The sequence below is a fragment of the Globicephala melas genome, chromosome 11 (genome assembly GCF_963455315.2).
Source record: "Globicephala melas chromosome 11, mGloMel1.2, whole genome shotgun sequence".
NCBI classification, from domain to species: domain Eukaryota; kingdom Metazoa; phylum Chordata; class Mammalia; order Artiodactyla; family Delphinidae; genus Globicephala; species Globicephala melas.
Window position 1 is genome coordinate 100,728,860 of NC_083324.2, and position 18,015 is coordinate 100,746,874.

Consider the following 18,015-nt stretch of genomic DNA (forward strand, 5'->3'; position numbering starts at 1 on the left):
GGCTCCGCGCGGTGGTGGCTGGAGGGATTGTAGTGCTGGGAAGATGGGGGCGCCCCTGCCCGCGCCTCACGTCTCCTCCACCCCCAGGCGGGTGTCCAGGGTAACGTCTGAAGGTCGCGGCATAACAACGATAAAAATGATGAACTATTGATGCACCCAGCAGCCTGTGCGAGTCTGCAGAGAATTATGAACGAAAAATGCCAATCCCCAAATGGTCCGTCCTGTACGATTCCATTTATGTAACATTTTCGAGATGAGAAATTCTAGAAACGGAGAACAGATAAGTGATTGCCAGGGTTTGGGGGGCGGGTGTGATTATAAGAGGGACCTTGTGGTGATGGGAATGTTCGGTGTGTGACCGCATCCTAGTGGTGACGTTGTACTGTGGTTTGGCCAGATGTTTCTATTGGGGAGGCTGGGTAAAGAGCACGTAGGATGAAGGTTCAAGGCCAAGGAGAGCCCCTAGAAGGCAGAGAGGTACTGAACCGTAGCCTGTGGATGTGTGGGCGAGGGGTGCTGGTGAGCAGTTTGGGCTAATTTTCTCCTTTTCCCCTTTTCCAGCACTTTCTGGCTTGTAACACCTCATTTGGTAGCCCACCTACCATTGCGACCCACCCAAGGACCCTCCCCAAATCCTCTGCCTTGATTTCCGGTGTCCTGGGATGGCCCTATAGAGCAGAAGGCATATTTTCCCCGCTTGTGTAATGTTCCTAATGAAAATAACTGCAGCTGCTGTTTGCACACCAGCGTCAGGGGGTGGTCTGTCTGCGGCTGATGTTTTCCTTGGGTTCAGAAGTGAGGACATGGCCTCGCTGTGACATGCTCTCATGCCAGCAGGAGACAGGCCACCTTGTCTTGTGAGCCCAGGAGGTCCTGGGGGACGTTTTCATTTTAGAATGACCTTTATCCGAATGAAAAGTTGTAGAGGCATTTCCGAATGTATTAGAACGTCCTCAAAGATGAAATTTGGTTGTTCTCCCCCCTTTCTTGTAAGACTCACTGAGATGATGTCCTCATACCATCTTTGTGTCTCAGAAAGTAAATGAGTGCAACTAAGAAAGGTAGGTGTAGGCGCTCTGAAATAACTGAAGGTAGGCTTCCTTACAAGGAGGGCGAGTGACGCTGTTGTCCCGTGGGAGGGGTGTGTTCACGTCTTTTGTGCTACGAGGACCTATAAGGAAAACAGCCAGACCTCCGGGTGGTGTGGATCCCGTGGGAGGACCCGGTAACTGTGGAGCAGCAGGTGCTGGAACCAGCCCGGGAGCCGTCCAGTCCTTGGTGTGGGAATGAAAGCGCTGAGCTCTAAGAGAGACTAAGATGCGACATCACCTCTGAAAACCAGCAGGTGCAGGGAGCACCTGGGGCCGCGCTTTGGTTCAAGGCCGCCACGCGACAGCACCATCTTGTGGCCGCTCGGGGAATCACAGGTGTGGATGAAGCGTTGCCGGTGGGGAAGGGCAGCTGGCCGGCCCTCCTTCCCTTGGCCTTCAGGATGGTGGAAGAGCCAGTGATTGGTTCAGTAGGAGCCCGTCCGGCAAAGGGAAATAACAGAACTCCGTGCTAATCTGGCATTTACTGCAAACAAATAAGATGGAACCGCATTTGTATCCTGAGTCCAAGGAGGAGGTGGTGCTCTTAAAACGAGATAAATAGGTTTAGCATCAGCAATAAGCATCGCCTCTAGGGGCTCCCCTTGCTGTGAAGAAATGCAGGCACAGGCTTAGGCATCCCAGGCAAGGGGGCAGTTAAGCCAGCTGTATACTACCTCTTCTCCCCAACTCCCCCTGTTTGTGTTTCAGATGAAAGTTAACATCGAGGGCTACCTTAAGACTAATCGAAGTAGCCTGAACTTTCTCCTAGAGAAGTAGTTACTTTTGGTTTTATTTAATGACTTTTCTTTCCCTCTGCTAACAGCATCCCCATTCTTTTTGGAAACAAACTCTTCCCAATAACATAGTTATTTTTTTTATTGTAGTAAAATCTGTATAAGATTTGCCATTTCAACCATTTTAAGTACACAATTCTGTGGCATTAATTACATTCACAATGTTATGCAACATCACTAGTTGTATTTCCAAAAATTCTTCATCACCCCAAACAGAAACTCAGTAATCATTAAGCAGTAACTCCCCCCTCCACCCAGGTCCTGGTAACATATAATCTTCTTTCTGTCTCCATGAATTCGCCTGTTCTAGATATTTCATACAAATGGAATCATACAATAGGTGGCCTTTTGTGTCTGGCTTACTTCACTTAGCAAAATGTTTTCAAGGTTGGCCTTCCCTGGCGGCGCAGTGGTTGAGAGTCCGCCTGCCGATGCAGGGGACAAGGGTTCGTGCCCCGGTCTGGGAAGATCCCACATGCCGCGGAGCGGCTGGGCCCGTGAGCCATGGCCGCTGAGCCTGCGTGTCTGGAGCCTGTGCTCCGCAACGGGAGAGGCCACAACAGTGAGAGGCCCGCGTACCGCAAAAAAAAAAAAAAAAATGTTTTCAAGGTTCATCCGTATCGTAACATGTATCAGAGCTGCATTCCTGTCTATGGCTGAGTACACTTCCAGTTTATGAATAGACCACATTTTGTTTATCCTTTCATATGTTGATGGACACTTGGGTCATTTGGCTATTGCGAATAATCCTGCAATAAATATTGGTGCACAAGTATCTGAGTCCCTTTAAAAAAATCCTTTGGGTGTATACCTAGGAGTGAAATTGCTGGGTCATCTGGTAACTGTTTAACTTTTTAAGGAACTGCCTAACTGGTTTTCACAGTGGCTCCACCGCTTTACATTCTCACTGATTCCTCCACGTTTCTCACCAACATTTGTTATGTTGCTTTTTTGGTTATCATTATACCGGTCCTAACATCTGAAGGGGTGTCTCACTGTGGTTTTGTTTTGCATTTCCCTGATGACTAATGATGTTGAGCATCTTTTCTTGGGCTCATTGGCCATTTGTACACCTTCTTTGGTGAAATGTCTATGCAAGTCCTTTGCCCATTGTTTAATTGGGTTGTTTGTTGTTGAATGATAAGAGTTCTTTATACATTCTGGATAGTATCAGATATGTAATTTGCAAATATTTTCTCCCATTCTGTAGGTTGCCTTTCACTATTTTTTGGCCCTATTCCTCTAAAAACAATTGACCAGAGTTTTTTCTTAGTTCCTTTCTATTGTTACTTCTACCTTGCTGCTGAGTTCCCAAGGAAAAGAACTTGGAGGCGGTTTGGAGGCACAGGCAGGGAACGTGTGCAGGGAACATGTTGGGTGTCTGAATATTTTCAGGTTTCTTTGGACATTTTGGGGTGAGTAGATGTTTTGTGTTTTCAAGGTGTCTTTTGTCTCCAACTGAAGATCGTCCAAACTCTGAAATCTCATGAGGCAATTTTATGGTTTTTCTCAAACATAACTAAAAGACACTGACCCCTGCTAGCTTCATTAGGAAATGAGCTATTGTGTTGATTTCCTAACAAAACCCCTGCTTTCTGAGAACTTTCACTTCCTGCGGTGCTTTGGGATAGTCTGCTGCTTGTCGAGAGTGATCAATCTTGATTCCTCAAAAGCTGTGGCTGGAATTCTAATGACGATATATTATGAACTGGCTTTTTGCATTAATAAGTCTTAAGTGGATATTGTCCCAACAAAATGGTAATCTAGAGATTAGATTCAAATAAAAAGCTCTTTGTGATTAAATAGGTTTTTGATGTTAAATGGCCAGTCATGCCATGAATAACTGACTCATCAAAAATGAGAACAGGGCTTCCCTGGTGGCGCAGTGGTTAAGAATCCGCCTGCCACTGCAGGGGACACGGGTTCGAGCCCTGGTCCGAGAAGATCCCACATGCCGCAGAGCAATGAAGCCCGTGCACCACAACTACCGAGCCTGTGCTCTAGAGGCAGTGTGCAGCAACTACTGAGCCCGTGCGCCACAACTACTGAAGCCCGCGTGCCTAGAGCCCGTGCTCCGCAACAAGAGAAGCCACCGCAATGAGACGCCCGCACACCGCAACGAAGAGTAGCCCCCACTCACCGCAACTAGAGAAAGCCCACGCGCAGCAACGAAGACCCAACACAGCCAGAAATAAATAAATAAATTTTTAAAAAATGAGAACAAAAGCTTCTCACATTTTAACTAAGATTTAGTTGACAACCAAATACTGGCAACTTTAACATGCTTTTCAAAATTACTTTTGCATGTAATACTTGGACCCAAGCAAAGCTTGAACTCCCTCTCTCCACCCCAAACCAGTCCGAGCATTTTGGCAACCGTATGATTAGAGGTATTAGGCTCTCATGGTACACAGTGATGTATGATGGGTGAAAGTTTGCTTAAAAATTAGAAGGAAAGGGTACTTTCAAGATTGTACCACTGGAATTGCAAATATAATGAAGCCAAAATTCTGTTCTATGACTTTTCTTCCTACTTTATCTATGACTCAGTAATGAACCTTGGGTGAGGGAATGTGAACTGACTGCTCCCTGCTACTCGAGGACAAGCTAAAAGGGCACTTAATATTTCTGGGTAATTATTAGAAATAAGAATAGTATGGGGTAATGCCCATTAGCACTTACACAGCACTTACTGTGTTCTATCAGTGTGGAAGGTTCTTTACATGGATTAACTGACTTAATCCCAACAGCACCATAATGCAGTTCCTACTGTTATTTCCATTTTACAGATGAGAAAACTGAGGTCCAAAGAGTCTAGTTAAGATGCAAAGCAGTCTGGCTCCAGAGCCCACCTTTAACTATGATAATGAGTTAAAGAGAAGTATCCCCAATGATAGGGCTAAAAGCGGGTGTAGGGAAGTAGGAGGTTATTCATTTTTCATAAGATTAAAAAAAACCCTGTAAATCAAAACCACAAACTGTATAAAAATGGAGTCTATTTCGCAAGGAGCTGAGAATTGAAGGCGTGCTGAGATGAGCACCTCTTTGTATCCTCTGTTCAGCTTTGCAGGCAGCAGCAAACAATAGCAACGACCATAGAACGAACTCTGCCCCCCTGTAAGGGTGCCGGAGTAGCCTTCGAAGCACATTAACGCGATTCAAAGTACGTATACAGCACACCTGTGTCTGCATGCATCTTGGTTGGCCCTTAATTCAAGCCTGCTTTCCAATGTCTTTTACTTTCTTGCTAATGTCCTTTGACACGTAAAAATGTTTAATTTTGATGAAATCCAATTTATTTATTTTATTTATTTTTGTTGTTTTTGCTTTGAGCTTTTGGTGTCATATCTAAGAGCCCATTGCCAAACCCAAGGTCATGAACATTTACTCCTATGTTTTCTTCTAACAATTGTAGAGTTCTAGCCTTGTATTTAGGTTGTTGATCAATTCTGAGTTATTTTTGTATGTGGTGTGAAGTAAGGGTAGAACTTCATCCTTGTGAGTGGGAATCCAGTTGTCCCAGCATCTTCCATGGAAGAGAATATTCTTTACCGCCTTGAATGGACTTGGCACCCTTATCAAAATCAACTGACTATAAATGTTTTAAACGAGGTTTCTTTTTTTCATTTTCACAAGATGATCATGTGGTTTTTTTCTCTTTATACTATTCATGTGATGTATGACAGTGATAGATTTTCTTACGTTGAACCACCCTTGCATTCTTGGACTAAATCCCACTTGGTCATGATGTATAATCCTGTTAATATCTTGTTGGATGCAATTTGCTAGTATTTTGTTGAGGATTTTTGCATCAATATTCATAAGGAATATTATCCTGCAGTTTTATTTTCTTGTGATGTCTTTGTCTTGCTTTGATATCAGGGTATGAGTTCAGAAGTCCTCCCTCCTCTTTAATTTTTTAGAAGAATTTGAGAAGGCTCAGTGTTAGAATTCACCAGTGGGCTACCTGGTCCTGGACTTTTCTTTGTTGAGAGGTTTTCTTTTTTCTTTTTTTTGAAAAGTTAACATTAAACTGAGATACTTGGTTTGTGGGGAGTCATCGAGGGGAATCTGGGGAATTAAGGATTATGTATAATTTAATTCAGGCCCACACCACCTCGTAATGATATGTTGTAACAGTTTCTTAATTTATTTCCCTGCAATAGACTTTCCCATATTCTGGCCATTCCAAATGTCATGGGTAATTATGTTTTCTAAATCATTTCTTTTCTCTGTCACACAATACTCAGAAAGCTTGACTGTCTTCTTATTGCTTGTAGAATTAATTTAAAAAATTTTAGCCTTGCACTCAGTCTTCCCTTTGACTGTTTCTCACCTAAGCTCTAAAGGAACTGCTTCTCCTGCCCTCGTGGGAACTATGTTCCAGGGAAACTGGTTTATTCATTCTCACGTCCGTACCTACTTCCTTCTGGTTAAACCTGAAGTAGGGAAGTGTTCAGAGCAAAGTCCTACCAATTATAAGCTGTGATATTGAGCAATCATCCCAAAGGCACCTGTGTGCATTTTTAATTCATGTTAGGCTTTTTAAATAAAGAGGCTTTAAGTGGAGACGATTCTGCTGATGTTACGTGCTCTACCTCAGTGCAAATGTATATTGCCTGTGTTTTTCCCAGACCTTAGGGACAGTAGATTATAGTCACGCTCTGCTAACCTCATTTGTTCCAGGAAAAAGTAGAACAATTTCAGAGGAATATCATGGCCAACCATCTGCTGGTCCAAGTGAGCAATCTGGAAATCATGCTAGGTCCCCCTCCCCCCTCCCCAACAACCCCCAGGACCTGCCTGAGTTCTTCTTAACCAGCTCTCCCTTCCATGCCCTCCACCCCGGGCCACAGCCCTGCTCACCACCTGCCACCTTTCACCCGAAGCATGGCGGCCCAGATACTCCTGACCTCTGCATCCCATCTGTCTGCGTTGCTGCAGAGCCGTTTTCCCGATGCATAACTCTGCTTCCGTGACCCCGCAGCTCGGAATTCTTCAGGGACTCTCCGCAGCCTGTAAGATAAAACACGAATTTATTGGCCTGACAGATGAGGCCCTTCATAGGTGTCCAGCCTGAACTGCCTCATGTTTAGTGGTCCGGCAATAGTAGGTTATCTGTCTCCTCAACCATGAGCACTTTGATGAGTTTCCCCATCCCTAGTTTGGAATTCTCTCCTCCTGGGTGTCCCCTGGGCTCATCCTCATTCTTCAGATCTCAGCTGAGTGTCATGGATTCTGGGACCCCTTCTTAACTCCCCAGCCAGACTTCTAGCTGCTTCTCCTTTTCCTGCCCCTCAGGCTTAGCGTCACTACAGCACATACCACGTCAACTGTCATTTATTTGCATATCCGTATAAGGAAAAACCTCTGTTCGGTCTTTTCCCGAATAGAGAATAACCCGGTTCTTCCCTCCCATGTTTCTCTTCTTTATTCCTCGTACAAAGCACCTCACTTCTGACGCTTCTGGTCACCAAATGTGTGGGAGGTTTTCCCACACCACACCAAGCAATTCCCATGACACCAGCTGGGTGTCCTGCAATTTAAGTCAATTCTAACACTGTGTACCTGGAGACAGCGTCAGATCCCACAGGTTAAGGGCTCAGCCCCCCAAGGCTGCTCCCTGTCCCACAGATGACGGTCACAAGTCCCCAAGTTACCCACACCTTCTGTAGGATTTGGCTACAAATCAGAGGTTCCCACGACCCCCTCCTCAGGGTGGGTTAATTTGTTGCAGTGCCTCAAAGAATTCAGGGAAACACGAACGTTTACCAGTTTATGAAAGGATATAGTAAAGGACAGATGAAGAGATGCACAGGGCGAGGTCTGGGAGGGTCCTGAGCGCAGGAGCCTCTGTCCCCCTGGAGTTGGGGTGCGTCACCCCCCTCCGTGTGGCTGTGCTCACCCACCTGGAAGCTCTCTGAACCCCACGCTAGTGGGATTTTACGTACGGAGGCTTCCTCACGTGGGCATGATCCATTATTAATTCCATTTTTCAGATCTTCTCCCTTCTCAAGAGAATGTGGGGTGGTGGGGCTGAAGATTCCAAGCTTCTAATCACGGGTGGGTCTTTCCAGTGAGCAGCCCTCAACCAGGAGCCCGCCCAGAGTCACCTCATTAGAACAAAAGACACTCCTATCACCCAGGATATTACCAGGGTTTCAGGAGCTCTGTGTCAGGAACGGGGATCAAAGACCAAATATTAGAACAAGAGATGCTCCTCGTGTTCTCATCACCTAGGAAATTACAAGGGCTCCGGAGCCCTGTGCCAGGAACCGGTGGCAGACTCCAGTGCACATTTTTTCTATTATCTCACAATATCTATCTGGTATCGTGAGGCCAGGGACCGTGTCCCCTACCACGACGTCTCCAGACCCTAGTGTAACTCCTGGTCTATAGAGTAGGTGCTCAATAAAAGTTTGTGGAATGAATAAACAGTCACAGCACCAGCTAGTGCGTCACGGTTGCCATTTCATGCATGCTGGGTGGTTCAGGTAATAAAGTGATTAAAGGCGATGCGCAAACATCAAGTTCGCCAGGAATAACGCCGTAGATGACCCCAGGACCTGGCCGCGGTGCTGCTCAGACAGCCCACAGGAGGAGAGCGCCCCAGGGTCCTCGTGCAGGTCTCACGTTGCCTTGGAGGTGGGATGGCCCTGGGAAGAGAGAGGAAGCATGTGTGCTGGTGGCAGTTGGGGTCGGGGAGGGGAACGCGGCAGAATGACAGAGGGGCGGATGATGGAGCCCCTCCCTCGACCCTTGCCCTTCTTCCTGATGAGGGGCTGAGGTTCTCTACCTCAGGCTGGATGGGAGTCTAGAATATGCTGGAACCACTTGCTTTGTTTAAAAAGGACAATGTTCTGACCACCCTCCCCACGCAGGAATAATGAAAATGCATATCTCAGGTCCCTTTTGGCTTTTGTCCTGTGACTGCTGTAAAACATTAATGAACGGAAACCTGTTAAACAGAGTCGGGAGACCAGCAGGGGGCGCTCTCACCCCTGCACTGACAGCCCAGCTCAACAGAAGAAAGACTCCCATTCTTTCCCGCCAGGACTCAGCCAATGAAAGGCTGCGGCTCTGCTTACTAAGCCCGCCTCCTCCCTTGTCCCGCCTATAAGTGTCTCCTTCCTCTGCCGTGTGGGCACTTGCACGTGGCTGCCGTGGTTGAGCCCCCGAATTGCAATTCTCTGCTGATCCTGAATAAACTCATCTTTGCTGGAGAATACCTGGCCATCTATTTGCTTCAGGTCAACGTACCCAAGCCTGCATTTTGCAATCAACCCCCCTGCCCTTTGTGGGAAACCCAGTGAGTCTTCAAGGGCATCCCACTCCCCGAGCACTAAGCGTGGCCGAGAAGGCACCCTCCTGGATCTCCAAGGCCACTGCTCTGTAAAGCAGGTCCCATTCCAGCCCCCGTGCCATGGGGGCAGCAGCTGGGGGGTCTTGGTGCTCCCCAGGCAGCACAGACTGGCTGAAAGTGGCCTCGTGACAGCTGAGCCCTGCTCGCCAGAGTTTTTTTTTGTTTGCTTGTTTAGTTTGAGCAGCTTCGTCGCCACAGGGCCCCATCAGGACTGCTCTGGTCAAGCCACTAGGTCTGCTCATTTGGCATCTGAGGAGGCAGTTCTTGAGTTCCTCATGCAGATTCATCCAGCTCCCTTCAGCAGTGACCTGGGGCCTCAGGGCAAGGCTGCCAGAGTCAGCTGCACCCTCGCAGACCCTATCCCAGACAGCAGGTTCTGGTTCATCTCGCTCTGCGTTGCATTGTGAAATGGATCGCCCAGGTGATTCCCGACCAGATAAGAAAGTCAGCTTCTCTAGATGAGAAAAAAGAGAGAGAAAAAGTGAGAGAGCGAGCGAGAGAAACCTCTATTCAGTTACTTAACTATGTCTTAAAAATTTATGATCAGGAATATTAAAAAAACTCAAGTAACAAGATTTTCTTAATTTAACTCAGATTTTAAGTGACAGTATAATTGCAAAATAATTGAATAAAGTAAAATGACTGAAACACAGATTCTGAAGAACATCTTCCAGGTTTCAGGTCATTCACAGCATAGATGAGCCCCCTCTAAGCCTTGCAGAGCCTCACCTCTGGGCACCTGTCCTTCAGGTGCTGGGTTAACGTATCAGGCTGGAAAGTGCAACTTTCATCTGAGCCATTAGATGAAAGACCTAAATAACACAAATACTTATCAAGCTCGAAATAAGCAGCGTTGCTTTGCTTCACTATTGTCCTCTGGACAGAACAATCATTTTTCAGTTTAGAGTTTCCTTTAAATCAATTTCCTAAGTTCCTAGTACCTTATGGTTGTTTCTGATTGTTGCTCTTTGGAAAGCAAATGACGTGCTCAGCTCTGTTCCGTCCTTAAAACACACACCTTCCTTCCAGCTTACCTGCAGCTCTGGCCAGCACTCTCTCCCTCTCCCAAAGAGCTACCTCCACACCTCTCCGTGCCCGGATCCCATGCACCCTGGTGTTTGTCCCACTGTCACTGAGGGGACTGCTGACCTGCAGCGAGAAGCGGCCTCTTCCCGTCCTCACTCTCTGCTTCCTCCAGGACCAGCAGCTGATGCTATACCTACCGGCCCTGCTTCCCACAGCCCAGCGTCTTCCTGCCCCCGCCTCCATCTTCCTGGCTGTGGGCCAGCACAACCCGCACAGGGCTTCCAGCACCTTCATCCCGTACCTGAGTCTGTTCCTACCGTCTCCTGGACACCTTCACCATGAGCCCCTTCTGACTCAAACCAATTCTTCATCTGACCTGCCCCTCTCCTCCCCTCGTATTCTCTCAGGTAATTACATCACCTTGAATTCAATTATCCGAGTTGGGTAATTGGAACACCACTCTTTCCCTGGTCCCTCCCCGCAGGCCACCTGGTCATCAGATCCTGCGATTTCTGCCCCCTCATCAGCCCCGGCCTCACCAGCATTACCGCCGGTGGGTTGAGGCCCACCTGCTTGTGCTCATGTCCCTGAGGGCCACTCCTAAGTGGCCCTGCTACTCCTTGCTCTGCGTCCAACCCATCCCAAGGGCAGTGCTAGAGTCAGGTGAAAAGGGAGGGAGGGAAGGAAACGAATGAGTGAATAAAAGAATGAGTCATGTTACTCCTTCAGTTAGAATCCTACAACGGTTCCTCATTGCTTGACAGATAAGACCCCAGTTCCTCAGGACGGCCTCGGGGCTTTTTCCAGTCCAGCCCAGCCCAGCCCGACCCTTTCAACCCTACTTGGCCTCACCTTGGCCACTCCCCGGCCCACATCCTGTACCCCACCCTGAAAGCACCTCCCGGGAGCCCTTTCACACACTCCCGGGATTGACCCTGCCTGGGCGGCTCCTCTTCCTCTCTCCACCTGGACAGTCACCCCTCCCCCAAGACCCAGCTCCCCTGACACCCCCGTGAATCTGTCCCAAGCCCCACGGCATCATCGCTGGCTCCATCCTTCTGTTCCCATCACGCTGTGTGCGTGCCCATCAGAGCCGCCGCCCACTACACTGAGACACAATCTCTTTTTCCCATCCATCTGAACGGCGAGAAGGGAAAGGTCCGTGTTTTATTCCTCAACTCCATTATGACCTGATACAGTACTCAGTACAATAAATGTCTAACACATGGAGTTTGGGGTTTTCCAGCTCTGCTACCTAGTGGGGCTTCAAGGGTATGAAGGTGCTATGAGTCCAAGCATCTGAATGTGAAAGGTGGTTTCCGGTTTGAAAAAAAAAGGAAGTCACTGGGGACTTCCCTGGTGGCACAGTGGTTAAGAATCCGCCTGCAAATGCAGGGGACACGGGTTCGAGCCCTGGTCCAGGAAGATCCCACATGCTGCGGAGCAACTAAGCCCACATGCCACAACTACTGAGCCCATATGCCACAACTACTGAAGCCTACGCGCCTAGAGCCCGCGCTCTGCAACGAGAAGCCACTGCAGTGAGAAGCCCACGCACCTCAACAAAGAGTAGCCCCCGCTTGCTGCAACTAGAGAAAGCCAGCACGCAGCAACGAAGACCCAACGCAGCCAAAATAAAAAGATATGAAGAGCCAAGTCTCATAGGTTGCTGACAGAACATGCTCTATGTCATTTGGAGGACTTCTGTTGTTTGTAGGAAACATTGCAGTGTTCACTGTCTCTACGGAAACCGGATAGATGTAGATAGTTGCCTGGAACTTATTTTATGCCCCCGTTTGGAGAGCAGAGGTTCTAGCTGGCCCTGGACCAGCCTCAGAGTTTTGCATTATAGATGTGTGGTAAATATCCATGCAATTAGCTTGGGTTAGTAAGCAACTGACCTAATCGTGGATGGTTTAACCCATTAGGGTAAGTTTTTGTTGCTTATCTAAGGCCCCAGTTGCCTATTTAGAGACGACCTTTCTTGGCTCATTCACTGTGGTCTGATTTCTAAAAGACGTGGCTAAGTCAATCCAAGTCCATCCCTACCACGCACGTGAAGCAGAAACGCTCTTTACGTTTTGCAAGTCAGTCAATCCACGCAATACTGAAAAATGCACGTGGAACGCATTAATGACACAAGAGTCACAGTGAGAGGCCCAGAGTTAGGAGAGGACCACCCTCTCCTGCTTTTGTGTTGGAGCTGAAATGTCAGCAGGACAAATGCACTGGCTCAGGGAGACGTTTACTGGCTGCTCTGTGGTCGGGTCGCGCGTGAGTTGCTGCGTGTGCTCTAATGTCAAAACTGACCTGTGTTACATGACCTGGATACGGGTCACAACATGCTTTTTGAGTGTTTTGTCCAACAAATTATTTCCAACATTTGAAAGAAGGATTATTTTCAAAAATAAAACACAATGAAAGAAAACATTGACCTGTAACAATCCCAAATTCATAAATAAAATGAGCTGTGTTTAGAAACCATGATCAAGATTTTGTTCATCTGTTTCCACATGACTGACTGTAAATGCAGACTGCTTGATCCACACCTGAAAGGCTCTGCTTACTTTTATCTTACAGTGAGTACTGAAGTCCTTTGAAATGGACTTCAAACCAGTTCCCCATCCAGGGACATTTGGGGAAAGAAAATGCCATTTTATTGCTGAGTGAAGGCCAGATGTTCTGTCAGCGTTGGCAGCAGGGACCAATTAGCTGGGAACAGAAAGAAAACGGCATTCTCTGGAGTCATTTTTGTTGACATCATTGTTATATCTGAGGTGAATTCTGTAAACATTAGACACCAGTGAATCACCAAGTCCTACTGAGCAATAACTGTGTGTGTCCTTCTGCAAACAGGCTGGGGTGCTCTTTCCTCACCATTGACCCCCCCAAACTCAGCTTCCAAGACAATTACCATGGCTCATTCTGTGAGTGAAGGTCCAAACACAGAAAAGCCTTGAGGGAAACGAAGATGCGGGTGAGACGCAGGAGTTCCTTGCCTTTCCATCCTCCTCGTGGCCTGTGGTCCAGAGAGAGTGTGACACTCTCCATCGGCGAGTTAATGACTGAACAACAGGAATCAGGAAGAGCGGAGAAAAAGCACGGAAGAGCTCTGAGGAACGGTGGAGTGATGACCTTTAGATCTCAGCCGTGAGGCTCTGGAGACTGTTTGCCAGGGGTCTTGTTTAAAGAATGCCAGCAACCTCTTCCCTCTGTAAATCAGTGGCTAATGGTGGGGGGGGGGGAGTGGAAATCCCGTAAGCATTTCCAGTGAAACCACATCAAGCTGGTGTTTCATACTTGGTTAGAGACAATTGAGACCCAGGCCTTTGTCACACACGACCTGTGATCGGAGTAGTTCTTCAATTGTGTACTCATATCATCTATTTTTAAATATCTGATTACTTTTGGGTTTGATTCTGTTTTTCATTAAAAGCCTGTTAAGATATTAAGTTATGAAAATGTGATAAATATGCATTCGACAACTTTATGCTAAGAGAAATCTTTCTAGAAGGATACTGAGCCTAGAATTATTAGCCTACATAATTTGGAAACAGTTCTCCAACCTAATTTGAAGCCAGACAGGGTGGTAGAGAATACTGGTCTACAGAACCCCTGCCTAGGTCTCCCTGCCAAGTAAACCTATTTTTATTTATTTTTTATTTTTTTTATTTTTTATCTTTTTGCGGTATGCGGGCCTCTCACCGCTGCGGTCTCTCCCACTGCGGAACACAGACTCCGGACGCACAGGCTCAGCGGCCATGGCTCACGGGCCCAGCCGTTCCGCAGCACGTGGGATCCTCCCGGAGCGGGGCACAAACCCGCGTCCCCTGCATCGGCAGGCGGACTCTCAACCACTGCTCCACCAGGGAAGCCCAAACCTATTTTTAGAAAAAGCAAATGAGGTTAGGAATGGCTTGTTCTTTTGTGGAGTCATGCTGGCTTCCTGTGCTTACTTTTTTATTTTCTAGGTATTAACATACTAAAATGTAGATAGGTTAAGTAATTTACTCTATCAGAGGTATTAGCCACTGCAATCAAACAGGAGAAAACAGTCAGAGACATGAAAATCGGAGGAAGAAATACAACTATCTCTATTTGCAGGTGATATAATATAGCTGTAGGACTCAAGGACTCAAAAGAATCAATTAAAAAAAAACCTCATCCAAATAGTAAGAAAATTCAGTAAGGCAGCAAGTTATAAAGTTAACACATAAAAACAATGTTCTCCTATTCAAACAGAAGCCAGCTGTAAAACATAATGGAAGAAACGTGCTTACTTATAATATCACCGGAAAGATGATAAAATAACTAGGAATAAACTAAATAATAAATGTGCCAATCTTCTATGAAGAAACCTTCAACAGTCCTGAAAAACAAAAAAATATATTTGAGCAAACAGACAGAGCCTGTTCTCGGCTGTGCAGGGGACCGTCAGAGTTTCCCTTCTACTTGTCTGGGTCCTTTGGCTGGTCTAATAGTTGAATTGACATAAGATAGATTAACAGAAGAAAGACAAATTTAGTTTCATATATGGGAGTCCCATGAAAATATAAGACCCAAAGACAGGCAGGCAGTTGAGGCTTATATGCCATCCTGAGCTAAGGAATGGGGTGGGGCGGGGCTTCACGGGGAGGGGCGTGGGGGCATTCACTGGACCGTAAGGAGAGCAGATGTCTGCCCCGCTGTGCAGGTAAGTCTTTCAGGTGAAAAGTTATCTCTGGTCACAGCTCTCTTTCTGGGCTAGGCCCCCTATCTACATTCTTTTAGGCAGTTAAGGGAGAGGTAAAGGTTTTCCTGAGTCTGCTGGGTCTTGGTCGCCTTCTGCTCAAAATAATCCACATGCCAGGGGGGCACATTTTGGGGTGGCATGTTCTGCTCCCCTTCAGAGAGGATAGCTAAATGAGGAAGCAATGTTAATTCACCACAGGTAAATTCAGTATGATTCTAACAAATATACCAACACTTTTTTTTTTTTTAGAGTTAGACAAGTTGACTCTCAAGTTCATATGGGAAAATAAAGAAGCAGAGAAAGCCAGGAAAACCCTGAAGGAGAGGAGCAATGAGGAGACTGCCCCGCACCAGGTAGCGACTCGCATCAGGAAAGCTCTGTAGTTGAAAGAGTGACAGATGTGGCTGGATATAACGTTCAGAGCCAGGCATATACAGAAACAGGATATGGGTCCAGAAACGTGCAGACAGCTATTTGGTGTGTAATAAAGGTGGCCTGTCAAATCATCAGTGAAAATACAGCCTTTGTAACAAATGGAGTTGGAACAACCGGAAAGCCATTTGAAAGAGTAAAAGTTGGATCTACATTTCCCAAACACCAGGATCAACTCTAAATGGATCAGCAGTCTAAATGTAAAAAACAAAACAAAACAGAAAAACAGGGGCTTCCCTGGTGGCGCTGTGGTTGAGAATCTGCCTGCTAAAGCAGGGGACACGGGTTCGTGCCCTGGTCTGGGAAGATCCCACATGCCGCGGAGCAACTAGGCCCATGAGCCACAACTACTGAGCCCGCGTGTCTGGAGCCTGTGCTCCACAACAAGAGAGGCCGCGACAGTGAGAAGCCCGCGCACTGCGATGAAGAGTGGCCCCCGCTCGCCGCAACTAGAGAAAGCCCTCGCACAGAAACGAAGACCCAACACAGCAAAAATAAATAAATTAATTAATAAACTCCTACCCGCAACATCCAAAAAAAAAAAAAAAAGCCTTAAAAAAAAAAACAGAAAAACAAAAAAAAAACCATACAAATACTGCAAGAAAACACTGGTGAACTCTATAATCTGGAGAAAGACTTTTAATTATGATGCAAAAATCTATAGGCCATAAAGGAAAAATCATTAAATTTGACTACATAAAAAAGATATATGCTAAAATCACCAGAAGCAATGTCAGAAGACAGATGAGAAGCTGGGAGAAAATATGTGTGACATATCACAAAGACTAATTATGCTAATATATAAAGAGCACTTAAGAACCAAGAAGAAAAAGACCAAACAATGTTTAAAAACGAACAGAAGTCATGAGCAGGTCACAGGGTAAAAAATAAATTAGAAAGAGGCAATGGCTTTTAAACATATGAAAAGCATATGATGTTCAACCTCACTCACAGTAAGGGAAATGCTAATTAAACTACCTGAGACAATATTTTTCTGACCTATCAGATTGGTAAAAATCCGAAGATATCCAGGCATCACTGTTAGTAAGTCTGTGAAGAAGCACTCGGATATAGCTGGTGAGAGGAAACAATTCCTAACAATTCCAATTTGACAATAACTAATAAAAATATATCTGTATTTAACTTCTGATCTAGCAATCCCATTCCTAAGAATCTAGGAATCATACAAAACAATATTCACACCAAGTTCTTGCTACTGAACGTGTGGTCTGTGACCCAGCAGCATCAGCTACCACAGAGCGTGTTAGAAATGCAGCACCTCAGGATCTAGTGAACTGGAAGCTGCATTTTCTTTTAACATCTTTACTGGAGTATAATTGCTTTACACTGTTGTGTTAGTTGCTGCTGTATAACAAAGTGAATCAGTTATACATATACATATGTCCCCATATCTCCTCCCTCTTGCATCTCCCTCCCACCCTCCCCATCCCACCCCTCTAGGTGGTCACAAAGCACCGAGCTGATCTCCCTGTGCTATGCGGCTGCTTCCCACTAGCTATCTATTTTAGGTTTGGTAGCGTATATATGTCCATGCCACTCTCTCGCTTTGTCACAGCTTACCCTTCCCCCTCCCCGTGTCCTCAAGTCCATTCTCTAGTAGGTCTGCGTCTTTGTTCCCGTCCTGCCCCTAGGTTCTTCAGAACCATTTGTTTTTTAGATTCCATATATAGGTGTTAGCATACGGTATTTGTTTTCTCTTTCTGACACACTTCGCTTTGTATGACAGTCTCTTACAATCATTATCTACAAATAACTCAATTTTGTTTCTTTTTATGGCTAATATTCCATTGTATAAATGTGCCACATCTTCTTTATCCATTCATCTGCCGATGGACACTTAGGTTGCTTCCATGTCCTGGCTATTGTAAATAGTGGAAGCTGCATTTCAACAACACCCTCAGACCGTTTGCACGTGCATTACAGTTTGAGAAGCCCCGCACTAGGTTTTATATGGCAGCGTTATTTGCAATGACGTAAGACTGGAAACAACCCAAATGGCCATCAGTGGCACACAATGAAATACAGTGCAGCCTTGAAAAAGAATAAGGATGATCTCTATGTGCCAAATTAAAAAGAGCTCCAAAATTGAGTGTTAAGTGAAAAAAGCAAGTTGCAGAACTATCGACAGATAACGGATGGACAGATGGAGAGACAGAATGCTACCCTTTTGATAAGAAAGGAGTGGAATATATATACATATACTTTTTTTTTTTTTTAACCTGAAGAAACCTTGGAGGAAAGAACCAAACCAAAAGTGATAATCTGAGATCACAGTATTGCAATTTGGGGCACACAGATTCGGGTAGGAACCCAAACCGAGTCACACTGGGAGTAGTAAAAGGAGTCAGGGGCTTTTAAAGGCACGGAAGGCAGGTTGCCGTACTAAGAATTTCAGCTGCCGATGGTGGCAGTAGCTAGTCTTGGCTGACCCTGACTGATCGCTAAGGCCATCACTAGAGGGAGGGGAAGGTCTTACTGTGACAGGTTGCAGGTTGTTCTTGCAGACTCCTTGGAGCTTTTGTGGTTCCGCCCAGTTCAAAGGTTTGTCATTCTACC

General features: G+C 46.1%; 1 long non-coding RNA gene across 4 annotated transcripts; it reads right to left on the reverse strand.

Annotated features, from left to right (window-relative positions):
• Positions 1-11: 11 nt before the first annotated feature.
• LOC115866220 (uncharacterized) lies at positions 12-14,093 on the reverse strand. Of its 4 annotated transcripts, XR_009566000.1 has the most exons (4): positions 13,980-14,093; positions 13,189-13,500; positions 6,752-9,702; positions 1,727-5,956 (listed from the first exon to the last, which is right to left on the reverse strand). It is a non-coding gene; the product is annotated as an uncharacterized lncRNA (long non-coding RNA). The 4 variants fall into 4 exon arrangements; XR_009565999.1 differs by lacking the exon at positions 1,727-5,956 and adding an exon at positions 12-1,575 and having other exon boundaries at positions 13,189-14,093; XR_009565998.1 differs by having other exon boundaries at positions 1,728-5,956; positions 13,189-14,093.
• Between the last annotated feature and the right edge of the window lie 3,922 nt (positions 14,094-18,015).